Genomic DNA, 20,063 nt, shown 5'->3' with positions numbered 1-20,063 from the left:
GGATAGAACGTTGCAGTCAGTTCATGCACAGCATATTTGAGGCCGCTTGAAAAAAAGTATGTGAGTTTTGTGGCCTGAGCCTGCTGTTAGGCGCTTATGTACCACCCATACATATACCCCGTAGGGAAAGTCTGAGCGAGTGTGATATATAAATATTTAGTTCAGAAAAATATTATTATCTAAGAGGAAGGGGAAAATAATAACAGATTAAGCATCTGAACAGAGTATATTTTCTAAACAGAGTAAATTTTTTTTCCTAAACGACAATAAAACTTAAGCGCCATCCAACTGACTGTTGAACATGATAAAATTAAGATGTGTCTCGATATATTTTATATCTTCCTTTTATATTAATACAAAAAAAAAAATTTAAATTTTAAGAAATGTTGAAAGTAAATCACAGTGCCACAAGTTTTCGCTTTTTTCACATATGAAAAAATCGAATTGCACGACAGACTTTAAAAAATTATTTTAAGTCTAAAAAATTATATGTCAAAAAGATATGGGTAGCATCTAATGAAAGAAGAATGTCTCGGTAATCGAAAAATATTTTTTTCACAACGGTCCGAGCAAAAAAAATTTGAAAAATGCAATGATTTATTTTAATTTGCGTCCTTCAATAACCAGTAGTCGTTCACTATTGGTTAACTAGTGAATATACATGTTAATGGTAATGGTTTTACTGGTTGAGATAAGACCTTTTTGAACTGCGACCAGATCTATTGTGCGCCCCTAAGTGCTTAATAACCATGAGTGCATTTAGGTTAAATGAAGCGGTTCGCTGGAAAGAAAAAACTTATGGTCATACTAGTCTATTATTGCGACAAACTCAGTTAATCTCGGTGAGACTTACTACATCGTCCCGACTGTAACATTCAATAGGAATTTTGCCACTCTCTTCCCATCTAAGGAAGAATGAAATAAGGGATTCTCTCTAAACAACTGCGACACTACAGTCTTTACAGATGGCAGTAAAATGGACTGCGGTGTTGGAGCTGGTATATATTCTCACAGACTTAAAATTGAGAAATCTGTGCGTCTCCCTAATACCAGCAGTGTCTTTCAGGCGGAAGTACTGACAATTGGGGAAGCTTGTAGACTATTAATCGCAGATTTCTCTTTTAAGGGCAATATTGCTATTCTTTCGGATAACCAAGCCACAATTCAGGCACTGGGTTCGGCTGCAACAATCTCTAAAGTGGTGGAACAAAGTAGGAATAACCTCACCACCTTGAGTGTAAACCATAAAATTACCTTAATCGGGGTTCCGGGACATCGGAGCATTTAAGGTAACGAAAAAGCAGATGAACTGGCAAGAGGGGGATCTGCCATTAATAATGCTCTTGCAGAATCGGTACTCACACCATTAGGTGCAGTCGAAAATATAATTTCCCAAAAATACCTCCGAATCGCGGATTGTAGATGAAAAGACCAGACGAGATGCAAAATTAGTAGAACGTTATGGCCTACCTACAAGCTTAAGCAATCGTTGACATTAATAAGCATGAAACGACGGAACGCCTGAAGACTAACGGCAGTCATAACTGGCTTTTGGTCTATCGGAGAAGAAGCCGCCAAAATGGGCATCCCTCACAACACATACAGTCACAGTTGTAAACAACCGGAGAAAAAGGAAACAATCTTCCATTTCCTCTGTGAATGCCCTGCCCTATGGAAGGACAGAATGTTAACCCTGGGTCAACCGCTATTCGAGAGTCTCGAACAACTATCTGGCTTAGACGTCAACAACCTAATAAGGTTCTTAAATCGCACCGACTGGATATAGTCTTGCTGTAAGTAACTATTAAACAAGTTGGTAATGAGGATGTGGCAACAAAATGGTGCGGAAGAGCTAGTTGGATTCTGGAAGAATCACCACTTGAACCAACCAAGTGCTTAATTTTAATTATTTAGTATTCCGCGAAATCGAACCAGCATACCAGAAGGTAATTTTAGAGCACAAGCCTCAGAATTTACCCAAAAGTTATTTTGTTGTGCAAAGGTTTTTCGTTACCTTTTTTATTACTAAGTTCAGGTGGGCCTCACAGGTGAGTTTTTTATCCAGGATTATTCCTAGATATTAAACCTCTTCCTTTAGAAGTACATCTATACCATTTTATTCCAGAGTGGGTATATTTAAAAACAATTTCCTGATAAATGGGACTGTAGTGTTTTGGAAGGGTTTAATGAGAGTTTCTCTTTCCTACAATGGATGCACATAGGTTAATTTCAATCACCAATAAAAGAAGCAGAGTTCCTTAAACATTGTCCTCTTACAAAACTTATGGGGAACCTATAGTTCTAAGTCGACTCCGAACGGCAGATATATTTTTTTAAGGAAATTTTTTATGGTAGAACTACACTTGGAAGTTTGCCATTGCCTGTCGAGGGGCGACCGCTATTAGAAAACACTTTTTATTCAGTGTCGAACCTATGATTTCCGAAAAGTAGTCATGCACCAACTCATTCGGCTATCGGGTTCCTGTTAGAAGAGCCAAATAGCTGCGCAGGTCATGGAAATGAAAATTTTGAAGGACTGGAGACTGGCAAAAATGGAGGACCTACAGTTCTAAGCCGACTCCGAACGGCAGATATTTTTTATAAGGAGCTTTTCTATGGCAGAAATACACGCGAAGGTTTACCATTGCCTGCCGAGGGCGTACAATTCACTAAAATTTAGTGAAGCTCATGAGCTCCTTGAATAGGTATCGAAATTAGAAATCTTAGAAATCCGAGAAGCATACTTCAAAGTGCAAATACTTGAACAGAAAGTGCTGGATGTATTATATCCTACAACTCCTAGATGAACTATTATACGGGGCTCCTAAAAAGTAGTTCGTTGATATTTCATTGAGACGGCGAATATTAGTTTTTGACAGTCTCAATAAATTTCACAATCTGTGGTCAAGCAGTGCTCGCCAAAGTAACACAGATGTATAGGTTTCTTCATCTGCTGATTTTTCGTAGCTCTTTTGACCTTCTACTCAGTTGGCGAAAAGACAGCAATCCGAGCGGTAGAGGGCAATCAGTTCAGGATTTATTGATTTTCTGCAGGGCATGCTAACTTTTGCAAATAAGTATTTACTTTTGTGAAATGTTGCCAAACTTTGTGCCAAAAGCTGGGGCCTGACAAACAACAAACTGCTGACTTATGTTATATATTTTATGTTTGTTTTTATTTTTATTGTTTTGCCAATTTTTTGCCGTTGCGTAATTCTTTTAACTTTTAAGCTGCATGGTTTATGCCCGTATGTCTGAATGAGTTTACGTATTTCCGTACTCGCTTATATATTTGGTAAGATTTTGTTTACGATAGGATTTGTGGATTGAACCCAATTCGCAGCAAATGACTAACGGAAATCGACTAGTCAAAGAGTTCGGTTGTGTTTGTTTTCATGACTGTTGTGCACAAGCCAATAACACGGCATACATTTTCATTCGAAACTTTTTCTATGTATTTTGAAATGTGTGATATAAAAATTTAATGACTATAAGCGATAATAATAAATTAAGTATATTTTGAGATAAAAGTTAAAATGTTACTCTTTCACATGTGAATTTGGCTTCGGCTTCCGAAAATACTTTATTTTTTGTACCCAATTACAGTTGAAGAAAAGAGAAAATATTATATTGGGTTAGCAACTAAGTAGTTGCGGATTTCTTTTAGAAAATCAAAGACAATTTTTTCAAGGAACTAGATAACTTTATTTTGTAAGGTATTACTCATTTTGCGGCCGCCGTAGCCGAATGGGTTGGTGCGTGACTAACATTCGGAATTCACAGAGAGAACGTTGGTTCGAATCTCGGTGAAACACTAAAATTAAGGAAAACATCTTTCTAATAGCGGTCGCCCCTCGGCAGGCAATGGCAAACCTCCGAGTGTATTTCTGCCACGAAAAAGCTCCTCGTTAGCTTGAAACTGTAGGTCCCTCCATTTGTGGAACAACATCAAGACGCACACCACAAATGGTGGGAGGAGCTCGGCCAAAAACCCAAAAAGGGTGTACGCGCCAATTATATATATGTATATATAAAGGGTTTTTCAATTGGCGCGAGTCGATTTTGGTGCCCTGTGGCAGCAATTTTGTTTTGGTGGCATCTGCCAAATCATTTGTTTATAATTCAGTTGCTTATGCCAAATCATCATGGCAAGTTACACGATTGAACAGCACGTTCAAATCATAAAACTTTATTATCAAAATGAGTGTTCATTAACGCAAACGTTGCGCGCATTGCGCCCATTTTTCGGTAGACGTGGTGGCCCTTCAAAGTCGACTCTTCAACGTTTGGTGGCCCTATTTGAGACGACCGGGTCAGTAAACAAGCAGCCAACACCCGTACGTTCAAGGAACGCAAGATTAGCCGAGAACATTGCCGCGGTCCGTGAAAGTGTACAACAGAACCCGAGGCAGTCTATTCCTCGCCGTGCACAAGAACTTGGCCTTTTGCAGACTTCAACTTGGCGAATTTTGCGTCGGGACTTGGGCCTACACCCGTACAAGATCCAACTGACCCCGGATCTCAAAGTTGATGACCATAGACAACGCCGTTTGTTCGCTGACTGGGCTTCGAATCGTTTGGAAGAGAACCCCAGTTTTGGGCGAAAAATCATCTTTAGTGACGAGGCGCATTTTTGGATGAATGGCTGTGTTAACAAACGAAATTGCCGTATATGGGACGACACCAATCCACACGAGGTTCACCAGGTGATAATGCATCCTCAAAAAGTTAACGTTTGGTGTGGATTTTGGGCCGGCGGCGTCATTGGTCCTTACTTTTATGAAAACGACGTTGGTGAGGCGGTCACCGTCAACAGCGAGCGCTACACCACGATGATAACCAATTTCTTATGGCCCATATTGAACCATATGGACCTAGAGGACATGTGGTTCCAGCTGGATGGCGCTACGTGCCGCACAGCAAACGCCACGATTGACGTTCTGCATGAACGATTTGAGGGTAAGGTTATCTCTCGCAGAGGTGATGTGAATTGGCCACCAAGGTCATGCGATTTGACCCCGCTAGACTTTTTCCTGTGGGGTTTCTTGAAATCTCAGGTCTATGCAAATAAACCACAATCGACCGAAGCTCTAAAGGTGAACATAACACAGGCCATCGCTCAAATTCAGCCGGATCTATGCGGAAGAGTCATTGAAAATTGGACCACTCGGATCCGTTCCACCGTAAGAAGCCGAGGCGGGCATTTGAATGATGACATATTCCACACTTAATGGCATATATGCGCCTTTGAAATAATAGGACTATGAATAAGTTCGTGCGGTTTTACAACAGATGGCGTAACTTGATTATTATTCCATCGATCCACATTTCCAAACATTCATTGGAGAGCTACTGTCGTAAGGCACAAACGTCAGTATAAGTTTTTTATTTGAAGCGTAAACAACAATATTTTTACCACACTTGAAAATGTCGAATTTCGTGCCAAATAATGTGTTTTTGCGGGGAATTCTTCTTCATTATTTTAATATGAAGAAAAAAGCAGCCGAAAGTCATCGTATCTTGGTGGAAGTTTATGGTGAGCATGCTCTATCTGAGCGAACGTGCCAGAAGTGGTTTGCACGCTTTAAAAGTGGTGATTTTGGCTTGGAAGACGAAGAACGCGAGGGTGCGCCGCCAAAGTTCATGGATACCGAATTGGAGGAATTGATCGATCAAGATCCGGCTCAAACGCAAGAAGAGGTTGCAAAAACTTTGGGAGTTGATCAATCAACCATTTCCAAACGTTTAAAAGCCATGGGAATGATCCGAAAGGTAGGCCATTGGGTGCCGTATGAATTGAAGCCAAGAGACGTTGAACGCCGTTTTATGGCATGCGAACAACTGCTTCAACGGCACAAAAGAAAGGGTTTTTTGCATCGAATTGTGACTGGCGATGAAAAGTGGGTCCATTACGACAATCCAAAACGTCGGGCAACGTATGGATACCCTGGCCATGCTTCAACATCGACGTCGGCGCAGAATATTCATGGCCTGAAGGTTATGCTGTGTATCTGGTGGGACCAGCTGGGTGTTGTGTATTATGAGCTACTGAAACCGAATGAAACGATTACGGGGGATGTCTACCGACGACAATTGTTGCGTTTGAGCCGAGCACTGCGAGAAAAACGGCCGCAATACGCCGATAGACACGACAAAGTTATTTTGCAACATGACAATGCTCGGCCACATGTTGCACAAGTGGTCAAAACATACTTAGAAACGCTCAAATGGGATGTCCTACCCCACCCGCCGTATAGTCCAGACCTTGCGCCATCCGATTACTATCTCTTCCGATCGATGCAACATGGCCTGGCTGACCAGCACTTCCGTAATTACGATGAAGTCAAAAAATGGATCGATTCGTGGATTGCGGCAAAACCGACCGAATTTTTCACAAAGGGAATCCGTGAATTGCCAGAAAGATGGGAAAAAGTAGTAGTAAGCGATGGACAATATTTTGAATATTAAATTTGTAACCATTTTACGTCAATAAAGCTTCAAATTTCGAAAAAAACCGCACGAACTTATTCATAGTCCTATTAAAAAAATTATTTTGTCAATAACTCACTCACAGCTTGTTTTATTCCATTTCAACATCTACCCGCCCTTATTGAAAAACCCTTTATGATGTATTACCCATTTCAATCAATGACCTTTTGCATCTTTCAGGCAGCATCATAATCCCACGTTCATAAAACTAATGGTTTTTATTAGCAAAAAACTGAATCAGGTACGATTTGACACCATCATCAATATTGAAATTTTTAGCATTCAAGGAGTTTTGTAAAGATCGAAGCAAAAAGTAATCAGATGATGCAAGGTCAGGACTATATGGTGGATGTGGCAAAACATCCCAACCAAGCCCCAATATTTTTTGCGAGTGGCCAAAGATGTGTGTGGCCTTGCATTGTCGTGATGGAATACAATACTTTTTCGATTTGTCAATTCGGGCCACTTTTCTTCAACTATGTACATTGTTTAAATTCGTTTGTAGACATCAGAATGGATCGTCGGTAGGGTGATAAGAGTTCAAAGTAGACAATTCCTTTGTAATCCCACCAAACTGATAACAAAACCTTCTTTTGATGAATATTAGCTTTTGATGTTGTTTGAGTTGGTTAACCTGGCCTGCTCTACTATCTTTTCCGACAGTTACCAGTCGTTTTAAAAATGGATCATTTTCATTACGTTTCTTTAGCAAATCGCAGCTGTTAGTGCTTTGCGTTACATGCGTTTCTTTCAGTTCGTGAGGAACTAATGCATGCCGATCCGAATCGATTATTGCTTTGATTAGGGCGTCATCAACTTCAACTGGACTACCAGAGCGTTTTACATTCTTGAGTGAAAAATCACCAGAACGAAATTTGGCAAACCAATTTTGACACTGTTGTTCTTTTAAGGCTTCATAACCATAAACATCACATAACTTTTTATGAGCTTGCGATGCAGTTTTCCTTTTGAGGAAATAAAAAAGCAAATATGATTAAAATGTTCCTTTTCATTTTCCATTTTTCAACGAACGCTAAACGAAAACTACGCAACCGATCAAGAAACTTTATTACTGATTGACAGCTGAATTGCGAACTATCAATTAACAAAATGTGTTTTACATTTTTACTACGTCTGCAAACCTAAAAATTTAACTGGAGCCATCTACGAGGGAAATCCGCAATTGCTTAGTTGCCAACCCAGTTGATTACAAATTTAATCTTCAAAATAATAGTAATCGCTAGCGACACATTTTTCCCATCACTCAGGCAATTTGTGGATGCCACGCCAAAAAAATTGGCCGTCTTTGGCCGCAAACCAATCATCGAGCCATTTTTTGGCTTCTTCGTGAGAATTGAAGCGCTGCTCGGAAATCAAGCGAATATCGTGCTAAAGGCGAGGCCAGATCGAAAAGAGCACGTCAAAGTCGTTCAAAAATAAAGGTCATGATGATAGTTTTTTTCGATTTTCGTGGTGTGGTGCACTATGAAATCCTTCCGCCTGGCCAAACTGTTAATAAGGAATATTATTTGAGCGTTATGCGTCGTTTACGTGAAGCAATTCGTCTAAAAAGACCAGAAAAGAACAACTCTTTGTTCTTGCATCACGACAATGCACCGTCTCACACTGCACTCGTTCTTCGTGACCATTTCGCCAAAAATTCCACGCATATCGTTCCGCAACCACCGTATTCGCCTGATTTCGCTCCGCGTGACTTCTGGCTATTCCCAAAACTCAAGAGACCACTCCGGGGAACGCGTTTCGAGTCGATTGAGGAGATAAAAGCTGAATCGGAGAAGGTGCTGATGGCTATACCGGAAATGGACTATTTGGCATGTTTCGGGGATTGGAAAAATCGTTTGCATAAGTGTATTTCATCGATTATTTTGAAGGGGATCAAAATGATTTACAAGAATAAATAAAGATTTTTCATTTTACAACCAAATTCACCTTACTTTTTGCTCACAGTATACTTGGTATATCAATTCTAATTTCGGTGTTTTGAAATGCTTAAAATAATGCCCAATAACGTACTTTTGGTTATTCAAGTATGTATAAGGTTGTCAAAAAAGTCTTGCGGTATTTTTATTGAATTTTCAAATGAGCATAAAATTGGTTATAATAATGCGATTTAAGTCAAATATGCGCCGTTTTGTTCGATGACGAGTTCCCAACGAGATGCCAACTTCATAATGCCCCTCTTATAGAAGCTCGCTTCCCTATTGTCAAAAAACTCGGAGAGCCAATTTTCACAGGACTCTCTTGTGGACAACTTCCGACTACCAAGCTCGTTCGCCATGGACAGAAATAGGTGGTAATCACTTGGTGCGAGATCCGGACTATACGGTGGATGCAAAAGAACCTCCCATCCGAGCTCCCGGAGCTTCTGGCGCGTCACCAAAGATGTGTGTGGCCTGGCGTGGTCGTGATGGAAGACAATTCGGCCTCTGTTGAGCAAATATGGCCTCTTCTGCATGAGTGCTGCATTCAAGCGGTTCAGTTGTTGGCAGTACAGGTCCGAATTGAGCGTTTGGCCATAGGGGAGCAGCTCATAGTGGATGATTCCCTGCCAATCGCACCAAACACACAGAAGAACCTTCCTGGCCGTCAATCCAGGGTTGGCCACCGTCTGGGCAGCTTCACCGCTTTTCGACCACGACCGTTTGCGCTTCACGTTGTCGTAAGTGACCCACTTTTCGTCGCCTGTCACCATCCGCTTCAAAAACGGATCGATTTTGTTGCGATTCAGAAGCGATTCGCATGCATCCATACGGGCAAAAATGTTTTTTTGCGTCAAGTCGTGTGGCACCCATACATCGAGCTTCTTTTTGAATCCAAGCTTCTTCAAATGGTTTATAACGGTTTGATGACTCATGCACAGCTCTTGGCCGATGTTACGGCTGCTACTATGCCGGTCTCTTTCGATCAATTCAGCGATTTTATCGCAATTTTCGACGACAGGCCTTCCGGACCGTGGCGCATCTTCGATCACCTCTGCACCAGAACGAAAACGTTGAAACCATCGTTGTGCGGTGGAAATGGAAACTGTATCGGGTCCATAAACTGCACAAATTTTATTTCCAGCATGAGATGTATTTTTGCCTTTATCGTAGTAGTACTGTAAAATATGCCGTATTTTCTCTTTATTTTGCTCCATGTTTGCGACGCTATAACTCACGAACGACAAAAAGCAAACAACAATTAATCAAACACGTGTTAGCACGTGAAAAGAGCTTTCCAAAAAGCTCTAGCGTGAACCGATGCGACGAATACAACTAGAACTACGCGCTTGCAAAGACAAGCTTGCGGAAATACCGCAAGACTTTTTTGACAACCTTATATATAAGAAGTTTTCAATAGAGACACTACAATTTTGTATTTAAACACGAATAGCTTCATTATCTGGTAATATTCAAACGTTTTCAAAGGCTTACATTTTTTTGTACAGAAGTTTACAAATGAACAATTTTTGGAAATTGTAATATTAAAAATTACTACTAGCCGCAACTTTAAGAGTGCTTGCTTAAATTTTTTCCAGAATAATCCCTTCTTATGCAAGCTGTGTTTACTCTAAAGCATAAATTCGAGTGGGGTATATTTCACGTTGAAGGTTTCTGAGCCAATCAAATTGAACTATTTATATATAAGCTTTTTGTATTCTACTGTTATTATCGTCTCTACTCATTTCTCTGAAAGACGCTACGCTAATTAATTGCCGTAGATTAATAAAATCTAAGAACTAATACAAAATTTTAAATAATAATTTGGACTTCAGGAGACATACGTACATTTGTCTATAAACTATCCGATTTTGTTTTCATTGGTGTTGTTAAGCAAAGAGGAGGGTAAAGTGCAAAAAGTTGAAAAGATCATTTTATTATTACATGGGCATCAGTTATATGCTTTATATTTTATGCTCCTATTAACAAGAAGAAGACTCCCATCACGAATTGGAAGAGCAGCTCAATTGAAACACGCAACAAAGGATGTATTCGCCAATTATATACACATAATACAGGCTTAGTGCTGCCATAAGTTTTGTCACAAGTTAAGTCCGTTATAGATATATTATATTTTTAATGAAACTAGTTTTATTTACGCATGTAAATATTTTACATAAATTTCGAATTTTAATTCAAAATGGTCATCACTCCCATTTACACAAGCCTTCAAACGATTAGGCCATTCAGCAATTACAGCACGCGTGGTTCCCATGGACATTGACGTCGCTGCGCGATCCAAATATTGTTTGAGACTTCCAAATTTCTGTGCGGTCTCCAACAGGCCATATTCTCCAACTCTCACCACAAACTGTAGTCCAATAAATTCAGATCTGGACTCCATACGGCCAATCATCTGCGGCTATGAACACAGGAATATTGCGTTTTAGACACTGCTGGGTGGTTTTTGCTTTACGGGTTAGAGTGGAATCTTGCGGAATCCAAAGCTCTCTATTAAACAGAGTATTGCTTCATCACGCCTTCTAACACATCCTCCTGGTACATTTTCGCCCCAGTATAAACCACTTTTTCACAGAAATGAAAAAAGGTTTGGTAGCGAGCGCCTTGTAACTTTTAAGGAATATCACAAATGCAGGTTAGTACATAACTTATGACGATATACTCAGTGACCTCAAAACTAAATTTATTGAAGACGTCATTCGAGAATGCAGCAGAAATCATATACACAGACTACTAACGCACACAAGCGAAGAAATGCTGAAAATTCCACATCCGCAATGCGAAAACGAAGACTTAAATGAATAATTTTGACAACCCTAGCAGATACTACATCATATGTGAATTCGTTCAATTGAATTGAATTAAGCTTTCATTGTTGATTAAAAAAATAATAAAAAGATAAATTAATTAGTGTTTTGCAATGCTTGTATGAATTAGCGCAGATATGCTTTCTAACTGTTATAAAACTCCTGACTGACTAAGCCATGATTCAAAATTATTAAAAATCAAGTAGTTAAACTTTACAATGTATCATAGTTATGTAGTTATTAACCATAAAACATGTCACTCATCCGCCACGCCCGACATTCATGCACATAAAAACTGATTTACATGCGATTATGTACATATTTTCATTTGCAGACCGCAACTACCGCCTGACATGATGATAATTCAATGAAATTATGGCTATAGATATTTTTCATCCCGTTTGTTTGTATACACTCGTTTATACTCCCATGTAGGGACATATGTAGTAATGAAAATTAATGGCTTCATTGTTTTACAATTATTTGTAATGATGTTTTACTTTTCACATCCATAAAAAGCTTCTAAGCTTACGCACTATGCATTTTCTACTACTTTAAAGGGATTGAATTTTCCAGCTATTTATTTAAATTCCCTCTAAAATGGCTTTGAAAATCTGCCATTTATGAATATTTATTATTTAATTATTCTAAAACTAACCCGAAATATTACAAAGTAATTAATCTTAATTGTTTGACGGTAGGAGGATGGTTTCGTGTGCAGACTTCACTTAAGCAAAAGAAATTTCTTAACAAATGTTCAGAATCGATTCTATGCCATGCGGGATGTTTTGGTACTCTAATAGAAACAGTTGGTTAGTGGTCTCGCGCTCGCTTTTGACAGTCACCTTACAGAGAAAAAATAAGAAAACCATCGGGCCATTCCGAAGCCTACTGTCATAGAAATAGAGCATGTCGGATTTTGGGTACCAGAAAGACTTTGCAGCTAAGTACTTGCCACAATCCAGTTCTTCATTATTTCTATTCACGTCTCTTCCGATTGTTATCATCTACAGAATATCTTAATCATGTTTGTCGATTTGAATAGTTGGGTATGAACGGAACGAATACTTGGTTGTACAATTGGAAACAAAGTCTTTCTGACCTACTTCCTGAAGCATACGGGGCGGAACAGACTGCCTGACAGGGCATAATATACAAGTACAACATAAGTACAGCTAAGTACTACAGATTGATATGAATGCTGCAGAGCTCAATGAAAGAGTTGCCAAGAGTAAAACAATCGGCCCTGACCAAATTTTATATTAATTTATAAAGTTAATTGTATCTAATGTAAGCGGCACCTAATAATTTATTTGGTTGATATTTTTTAATTATTTACTTCTAATTATGAGCGAAAAAAAATTCCCAAAAATCAGCCCAATGTTTGAGCTACTTGAAATTTGCCTTTATATATTACAAAATGTTGTACCCAAAATTTTCCTCAAAATTCTAACTAAGAAGTTTAAAATTTCGATGAAAATTAAAATTTTTTCTTTTTTAGTTTGCTTGATCGAAACTTCGATTTATATGAGTTTTGTAGAGAAATTAACTATATTGCCTTTAAAAAGTTATTAAAATGTAATAAAAAACAAATTTATTGCCAAAACTAGTCTAGAAATCCTCGTGCCATAGTTATTTAATGCAGCATGTGTTGCTAATAAGATCACTCGCATTCCTTTAAAAAGAATAAACTTTTCACGATTAAAGGCCAATGCACATATTTGAAAATTAAAAAATCGCGTTGTCTGAACTTTTTACAAACATTATTATTAGCACAAACATCAAAAAATTGTTTTACTTTAAAGTAAGTTTTGTAATAAATTTGGTTATATTTACCTTATTTTACCACCAAATATCTTGCTTAAAAACAATGTCTGGAAAAAAGAAAAGAAATATGATTTTATATAGAATATTTAAAGTTAATTTTTTTTATTTATTGAAATTTAAAAAATTAATTAATTAATTTAAAAAAAGTTAGTACAAGTTAAATTTGGTTAAAACAGCTATTGATACATTTGCACAAATTTCATACATATTATCATCAGTCGGAGTTTGTTGAGCTCAATCATCTGCCCAAGCAGTCAATACAATGTTATGAGCCTGAATAAATAATTTTTTTCAAATTCGCTGGATATTTTCACTCCCTCCCAACTAGAATAATATTTTACGTATGATTAGGAATGCATCAGATTTTTTAAGTACCAATAAAAGATCCATTCACTAGAGCATCTCACTTGGTCGCACCCTTGCGAACAGCCCGGGCGTATGAGCAACACTCTTTGTTCGAAGCTCATTCACCGAAAATTTTCGAGGTTTTTTCGAATAATTTGAGCGATGCGTTTTGATTGATTATTTTGGTTTTTTGTTTTTTTTTTTTATTATTTTGGTTTTTGTGTCAGCATGTTTTTTAAGAAAGCTGAAAAAATTCTAACAAATCAAGGTTGACTGCAAACACGAAATTTGAGCGAGTATGGAGCTGCTCGCACTGCTGGATTTACGCGTATGCAGAGCTTTGATATAATTCAGGCAAGACTTTCATGCAAAATACATCTATTCCCTAGTACTTAGTGGCATTTTGTTAACCCTGGAAATTCATTTAAATATCACCCATCTTCTGTTTGATAATAATTGCTAATCTGGTTTTGCATTCCCATTGCTTATGTACTGATTTTAAGCAAGAAGTACGAAAGTAATTTTATTCGGCACTTTTTTGTAAAAAAAAAAAATATATTACTATTTGCTTTTTCTTCTTCTTAATTGGCGCGATAACCACTTAAGCCATTTTGGCCGAGCTTAACAAAGCGCGCCAGTCGTTTCTTTCTCGTGCTAACCGGCGCCAATTGGACACACCAAGTGAAGCCAAGTTCTTCTCCACCTGATTTTTCCAACGCAAAGGTGGCTTTTCTCTTCCTCTACTACCACCAGCTAGTACCGCATCGAACACTTTCAAAGCCGGAGCGTTTGTGTCCATTCGAACGATATGACCCAGCCAACGTAGCCTCTGGATCTTTATTTACTGCGCTATGTCTATGTCTTCGTAAACCTCATACAGCTCATCGTTCTATCGCTTGCGATATCCGCCGTTGCTAACGGGTAAAGGTCCAAAAATCTTACATAGAATCTTTTTCTCAAACACTTCAAGCGTCGCTTCATCGGATATTGTCATCGTCCACGCTTCCGCGCCATACGTTAAGACGGGCGTGATGAGAGTGTTAGTGTTAGTTTTGTTCGCCGAGAGACGGCTTTACTGCTCAATTGGCACTTGTTGGCAAGAGAGATTCTACGTTGGATTTCAAGGCTGACATTGTTATCGGTGTTAATGCTGGTTCCTAAGTATACGAAGTCTTTTAAAACCTCGAAGTCATAGCTGTCAACAGTGACGTGGGTGCCGATACGCGAGTGATGACAGGCGGTACTTCGTTTTGCCTTCGTTCACTACCAGACCCATTCGCTCTGCTATTTCATCCAGTTTAGAAAAAGCAGAACTGATATCGATATCATCGGCATACGCTCTTATAAAAAATTGTGCCTGAGCGATTAAGTTCTGCGGCTCGTACGAACCTCTTCAACATCAGGTTGAAGAAGTCACCCTGTCTGAAACCTACTATATTTTCTACTATTATTCAACCCGCCGTAGCCGAATGGGTTGGTGCGTGATTACCATTCGGAATTCACAGAGAGGTCGTTGGTTCGAATCTCGGTGAAAGCAAAAGTAATAAAAACATTTTTCTAATAGCGGTCGCCCCTCGGCAGGCAATGGCAAACCTCCGAGTGTAATTCTGCCATGAAAAAGCTCCTCATAAAAATATATATCTGCCGTTCGGAGTCGGCTTGAAACTGTAGGTCCCTCCATTTGTGGAACAACATCAAGACGCACACCACAAATCGGAGGAGGAGCTCGGCCAAACACCTAATAGAAGTGTACGCGCCAATTATTTATTTTTTTTTAAGTGAAGTAAAAATAGGCATAAATGGATTAAGGGTAATTCTGTTGGTTTGGTTTCCTAGGAAGCATTCACTTAAATTAAGTGCTTGCAAAATGTCAATCACAGTTAAATGAATGCCACTTCAAGTATTTCCATTAAATTGTGTAAAGAAAGGAAATCAATGTAAACTCAAAAAAATAAAAAGGAAACGAACACAATCATAATTCCACAAAATATGCTGGTGGCACGTTCATAAAGCAAATGAACGCGATTGAAAAGACTAAACCCTCGCGAGACTTTTGAGTAGAATAACATTCTTTATGAGTGCTCGTTTTCATTTAATTACTTATTGTGGAACTTTCAGCTTTTGCTACTTTTCGAGCATTGCAATTTTTTCAAAAAAGTTAAAACTGATTTCTAAAATCTGCCTCTCAAAACTACGCTCAATAATTCCCATTATTACATCACTAAAGGCCGAAATTAACGACGAACGAATTGCACTGCCGTGTGGCAGTTGTAAACGGAAAACAAAGCTTTTTCTTATAGCTGTTCTTTATAATATGACATAAATTTTAGCGTTGAATGCATATATTATATTACATTATATACACCTCTGTTCATAATAATAGGAGTGTAATATATAGAAAAGTTTTGACTATTTATTTATTTAATATTTAATATAATATTATGTATATTTTTTATAAAAATTTTCGGTATGCAGTTTTGTAGCGAATTGAATTTTGATTTAACAAAGTGTTGGTTTTGGGGCGCAAAACTCGGGTTACAATTTCTTTTGTTTGCGGCCTTGTGCAGTTTTTCCATATGAAAGAAAAGGCCAAACTTTCGTTATGTGTAGAAAATGCGCATGACTGCCAGCAAAACCAAAAAATAAAATTGACAAAAATCAAAGCGATTCTCCGCCATTAAACTTACACTATATTATATCAAATGGCCTATAAAACTGCATACCCAAAATTTTTTTCAAAATTCAAAAAATATAAATAATTAAATAAAAAATAATAGCCAAAAATTTGCAATATGTCTCGTGGCTATTATAGTGAACACTGGTGTACAACGGGGTATACCCAAACTGGCAGATCACTCATAAAACTGCAAAAATTCTCTGTGAACTTCGCTTGAAAAAAATAAAATAAAAAATTGACGCATACACTTCTGTTAGGTGTTTCTCCCAGCTCCTTCTCTTATTTGTGATATGTGTCTTGACGTTGTTCCACAAATGGAGGGACCTAAGCTTTAAGTTGATTCCGAACGGTAAATGGTTTTTGTCTGCAGAGGGTGACCGGTATTAGAAAAAATTGTTTCTTATTATTTGATGTTCATAGCTGGAGATTCAAATTAGCGTACTCCCGAATGGTAGTCGCGTCAACCCATTCAGCTGAAGCGACCGCTTGGTATGAAGTTAGCTAAAAACTATATGACTGAACATTCCAGAATGCTCCGAATGCAATCCTCATAAATAAGAAAATTTTTGCAAAAATTTTTTTATTTATTTATTTGTTTATATAAATAGTACGTAGTAAGACTAAGGTCTTTTAATATATTAGTACTTCAACAGTATTATAAACAACTGGAATGTTTTTAACATACAAGTTTCTTAATCTAAATTTTACACCAGTTCAATTACAAATCAATCCAATATATTTAACTTAACTATAATAATAAGAAGAAAAGAATCAGTAGGAAAAGAAAAGAAGGATTTAGAAAAGAAATAAACAAAAGTTGTAATTAGAGAATGTAGAGAGAAATTTAATCCGCTAATTTAATGCAATCAAACACTTAAAATAATTGTAGACTTGGGTCCTGAAGTCCAGCCTTCACAGTGCCGAGTAATGAGTTCCACACTTTAACAGCGTTAATGAAAAATAATCTAGATGATGGTAGGTAATTTAATTTTGGAACGATGAATTTGTTGTTGTGCGGAAAGTGCTAACGAGTCGCTGACTATTTTTACTGCCGTACAACAATCGTTATCGGGATCCTCTTCTCCTTCTTGATTGGTGCGATAACCGCTTACGCGCTTACGCCGTACTAACCGACCCCAAGTGGAGTTACTTCCTCCTGGTTTTTCTTTTCCTCCGCTACCAACAGTTGGTGCCGCACCGAATACTTTTATAGCCGGCACGTTTGTACCCATTCCAAAGATACCTGAGTGCTCACCATGCCTAAAAGGATCATATATGTGCCCTCCTGATCAACCTAAGGGAGAGATATGCGCCGCATGCTATGACTATTTTATGAAGTATAAACTAAAGTGAATTCATCTGATTTTTGTGTTAAAAATATTGGGCGGTATAGGTCGTATGAGTACCAAGAAAAGTAAGAGAAAGATGTGTGATGATCTAGAGATATTTAAAAAAAAAGAAAGGAAATCGGTTTCGCATTTTTAGTTAGTTTATGAAAAGTTATAATGTTACCATTGTCAATCATTTTCTTAAGACTGTTCCGATAGCCACAATTCTTTTGATGCAAAAAATGTCATTTATATACTTCCTTCCATTCTGACTATGAATCAACCTCATTACCGATATACACAGATATGTAGGATCTCTTGAATTCGAACAATTAGCCAAAAATTAAACCCCCATTACGCTTATCTATCTGAAATAAAAGTATGAAATAAACCTTTCAATAAGGTTACTACTACGAGTATGATGGGTGCTTAAGTAAAATGTGTAGATAATTTGTATTATCAAAGTGTGTTGTTTTGTTCTCTCCCAATGCAATTTCCTCTTTGAAATGCATTAAATTTAGTCTAAATTGGATACGAAAGAAATATAAGTATACTAATTATTTTTGAGCATTGCTATTCTTGTCCATGCTAGCAGTGGCTACATTCATTTGAGCGCAACTTCTGCCTTCATCTCTCTGTTTTCTCCAATTTTTGAGAAGCGCGTGCAAAACATTTGGATTGATTTTCATTTGAAGCAATTGCTTAAATAAAAGCACACTTTATTATTTCAATATGAGAATTCGACATCTCAAACTCTTTGTGTTTATCGAAGCGTTTTTCTTTCTTCAACATTGAATAGTATAAGTATTTCGCACCTTCGCCAGTCAATTTTCACACATAGGAGTGTATCTATGTGTATGTTATATATTATAGTATTTCTAAAATATTTTTTTTTGTCTAATATACATTTTGTTTTGTCATTTTGTCTTCGCAATTTAACGCAACAATTCAAAAGAATTGAATTTTGAAGCCAACCGGAATGGCACGTACGGTATGGCATATCGACGCCTGCATTGAATTTCAAATAGGTAGAATTTGCTGGTTGCTAAATTTCGCTTTCACGAACGCAACAAAATATTGTATGTATGTATGTGTGGGCGACTGTCTCTGTGTATTAGCTTTCATGCTTTTATGCGAAAAAGCAGGAGGCTTCATATAGGGTGACCTGACTTGAGAATAAGTTCAAAATACTTTATGATGAGTCGAACGCTGTGGATAAAGTTGTTATCATTTAATACGTTAAAAGAGTTAGTAAAGAAAAATTGCCTTTTTGTTGAGTGTTTAAGGATTGTGTGCAGAGATGAAAAAAAATATTTTTTCTGTTCTGTTTTATACAATGAATATATTAGAGTAATACACATTAAAAATATTTTGCAATGAAAAGTAACTTCGCCAAATCTTTCTGATGCTCGCATACCTTCAAGAAGTGGTTTAGGTCATTATATTTTAATTTCAATCTTATTAAAAACATTTTAGCATGGTTTCATTCCCAGTCTAATCACTGCATGCACTTCTCCCAATGCTGATCAAAGTGCCGATAACATAGCGACTCTTCGAGATACGGAAAAAATTTCTTTCAATACCAAGTCAATGTCTACATTCACGTTGCGATGAATATTCATAGAAGTAAGTCCATGGTGGTTCCATGTGTAGAAGTCCACGCAAGTGGGGAAAGTTACTGATCGCCATTCACTTGGGAGTGGCCAGGACGATTCTTCTACATATGGTTCAAGCAGCTCACAACGGCCGGGATTAGCCCACGTATCCTCTGGGTAGCTTCCGAACACCCGTTCGGGAGTGAGCTAAAGTGAGAAGGCGAAACATTCCAGGATAGCTGGTTGTGCGTTGGGTTTGGGACCCGCCATTTAAAAATCCCCCCCAATGAAAAGAACTGCAAAACCTCGGATGAGAACTGCCTTTACTGATGACGACCCCTGCAAACGAATGGGGAAGGTGCCTCTGTTTGATGTCTTCGTGAGAGTAAAGGCTGGCATCACTGCCATCCAAGAGATGCGATGGACGGGGCAAGGTAAGAAAAACATAGGACCTTGCGACGTCTACTACAGCTGCCATGTAAGGGAGCGCAAATTCGGTGTCGGATTTGTTGTGGGAGAGAGACTTCGTCGCCAATTACTGTCGTTCACTCCGGTGGTCGAGCGTCTCGCAATAATCCGCATCAAAGCGCGATTTTTTAACATCTTGCTAATTTGCGCCCACGCCCCGACGGAAGAGAAGGACGATGCGACCAAAGATTCCTCCTATGAGCGCTGCCCCCGCCACGACATAAAAATCGTGCTTGGCGACTTAAACGCCAGGGTAGGCAAGGAGGAAGTTTTTGGTCCCACAGTCGGAAAATTCAGAGAGACGTATTATCCAAAAGAAGAAACGAGAGGCCGAAATACGAGAGTGCGAAGAGCTTGAGATGCTGGCCAACAGGAACAACGCCCGAAAATTCTACCAGAAAGTTCGGCGGCTTACAGAAGGTTTTAAGACCGGGGCGTTTTCCTGTAAGAATAAATACGGTGAACTGGTGACTGACGTACAAACCAATCTTAAATTATGGAGGGAACACTTCTCGAACCTGTTAAACAATGACAGCTGCGCATGTCACAGAGAATGTGAAGATCCC

At 38.3% G+C, this 20,063-nt stretch overlaps 1 protein-coding gene across 5 annotated transcripts in view; it reads right to left on the bottom strand.

The window, feature by feature from the left end:
- LOC128865723 (protein qui-1) overlaps positions 1-20,063 on the bottom strand; it is a 317,735-nt gene that overhangs the window by 182,460 nt on the left and 115,212 nt on the right. For all 5 annotated transcript variants that reach the window (XM_054106016.1, XM_054106015.1, XM_054106012.1 and 2 more), the window contains exon 4: positions 13,094-13,131. The gene's annotated coding sequence lies outside the window, so the exon portion shown is untranslated. The remainder of the gene's footprint in view (positions 1-13,093; positions 13,132-20,063) is intronic.

This window comes from Anastrepha ludens, chromosome 6 (assembly GCF_028408465.1).
Source record: "Anastrepha ludens isolate Willacy chromosome 6, idAnaLude1.1, whole genome shotgun sequence".
In the NCBI taxonomy this organism is placed as follows: domain Eukaryota; kingdom Metazoa; phylum Arthropoda; class Insecta; order Diptera; family Tephritidae; genus Anastrepha; species Anastrepha ludens.
The sequence above is the reverse complement of the archived record's forward strand: the minus strand, read 5'-3'. Positions and strand labels throughout refer to the sequence as shown.